Raw genomic sequence first — 2,571 nt, 5'->3', positions numbered from 1 at the left:
GCAGGTCCATGCCTCTTTCAACATTGGTGTCGGGAGGAGCTAACACCAACTTGTGGGTGTGGTGGCTGAGGGGAGACCCAGGAATTGGCAGCAAATACCAACCCCACCCTAGACGTCTTAACTCCAGGTCACTCAAGCCCAGTCTGATTCTCTTCCAAATGGGAAAAGGAGTCTGGCAATGGTGGACTGGCCAACTCCAAAAATGTGAAGGTGATGAGGTTGGTCTTTGGGGCTCTCTTAACCTCTCCTTTTGAGACTCTGCCTGGTATTCTCATCCTATCCCCTCATTATTCCCCCCCACCACCAAAAGCCACCAAACCTTGACCAATACCCAGAGATCCCCCTCAAAGGATCTTAGATCTTAGAGGAACCTTAGTAGTCAAATGTTGTTTAAAGGTTCTCAGCCTTTTTGTGTGTCATGGACTGCTTTGGTAGTCTGGTGGAACTCTTCCTCAGAATAATGTTATTAAATGCATAAATAAACTATATCACAAAGGAAACCAATTATATTGAAATATAGGCATTAATTTTTTCTGAAGTTCATAGACAAAGAACTCCTGATTTAGTCTAACAGCCTCACCTCTACCCCGTTATTTTACCAGAGGGAAAATGAAGGCTCCAAGGTTACATAGTCAAGAACATAACCAGGGTAGAACTGAGGTATCCTGAGCCCCTAACCAGTGGTCTTTCTATCATTACATGGGACTATCCCACATCTTCAGAACTTACCTGTCCTGTTTCCCACACCCATAAGGCCCTGAACTTAACTAGCTTATAAAGTGAAAAACCATCTCAACTAACAATATGGGTGCTCTCTCTCTCACGGGCACTAATATTTTAAGAGGAGGCTCTTGAAGACTAGAAGGCCTTAATCCGAAGGAATCTAATGTCAAAACTTTAATCAGTGGGGCTAGCAGATGGGTAGGATATTTGGGGGTGATGGGGTGCAAGATCCTTCAAATCACACCCCCTAATCAGCCTACTATTCTATTAACTACTAAGGCCTACTTGAACACCATGTCAATACTAAAAGTCTGACCAGGCCACACCTGGACTAAAGATTTCCAGGTTCCTTCTCTTTTCTGTCTTCCTCATGTTGGATTCATCATGACTTTGTGGGAGCTTACACTGATTTGTAGTGAGGAGGAGGAGTTAAGTTGAAAAGTTAAGAGCTCCAGGTTGAAGTCCCTGGCCAGCCCTGACAGGCCACGGAGTACTGGGGGAGTGACTCTTGGCCAAGTCACTTTCACAAAGTGAGTCTCTGTCTTACCATCCAAAGCCTGAGGAAGAGCTTCAGATCTTGGCTGCCTTTTCTGCAGAGGTTGAACTTAACAGACCTTTTCCTGTTCCCAGGGGTGCTCAAGGGAAGAGAAGGGACTGTAGCTGTGCCCCTAAGAGTAAGGTCAATGCAATACAATACAGTACAGTACAATACAAGACAGGAGAGTACAGCACAGTACAGTACAATACAGTGCAATACATTACATTACAGTATAATACAGTACAGTGCAATACAGTATAATACAACATTTATGAAGTGCCTCCTGCATGTAGAGCCATGGGCTGGGCCCTCAGGGAGATGCCAAGGTTAGAACCACACGGGCATATTGACAATTGTCGTTTATGTTGTGTTTATTGCTTTCCTAATACAATAAGACAAGGCTCTGCTGCAGAAGGCTTACTTTATGCACAGCTTGAGCTCAGCCAAAGAGCTGTCTGTATATAAATCAAATCCCACTTTCTCTTTTTTAGATTAATCTCTAGCTGTCTCCTAACTCAGATTCCCTCCTTGGTCAAATAGTTAATAATCAAACAGTTAATAATAAACAATAGCTAACGTTTATATGGTACTTTAAGGTTTGCAAAGCACTTTCAGCATTATCTCATTTGAACCCTGGGAGGTAGGTATTTGATTACCTCCATTTTACAGATGAGGAAACTGAGGCTGACACAGTTTAAATGACTTACCCAAGGTCACATAGCTAATAAGTATCTAAGTCAGAATTCAAACTCAGGTCTTTATGATTCCAAGTCTGGTGCTCTTTCACGCTGTACTACCACTTATCTGTAAACAAATAATTGGACTCCTTGCTTCCAAACTCTTCCCCTTCACACAGCTGTCAAAATAATCTTCTTAAAGCATAGATCTGGCCATGTCACTCCCTTGTTCAAGAATGATCTATGGCTCCCTATTCACGTTAGAATAAAACTACTTCTTGGTTTAACATTTAAAACCCTTCATAGTCTGTCTTTGGTCTATTTTTCCAGACTTAATTCACATTACTCCTTTTCATACATGCTGTATTCCAGATAAATACAGTTCCCTGAACTTGGCCCTGTACCCTGTGGCCCCCACTCCTTAGTCTGTCCCCCTCCCTAGAATGTATTCCTAATTCTCTTAAGCTTTGTGCCTTAGAAATCTTAGCTCTCTTCAAGGTCCAAATCAGATACCTCTTCCACCAGGAAGCCTTTTCTGATTCCCGATTTCTGATCGGTTTCTATTCTCTACCACTTCAACCACTGCTGTTTTATGTCTTCCTTTAAATTTTATATCCACATCTGCACCAACGA

Source organism: Trichosurus vulpecula, chromosome 3 (genome assembly GCF_011100635.1).
Source record: "Trichosurus vulpecula isolate mTriVul1 chromosome 3, mTriVul1.pri, whole genome shotgun sequence".
Taxonomy (NCBI): Eukaryota; Metazoa; Chordata; class Mammalia; order Diprotodontia; family Phalangeridae; genus Trichosurus; species Trichosurus vulpecula.
This window is presented reverse-complemented; position numbering follows the sequence as displayed.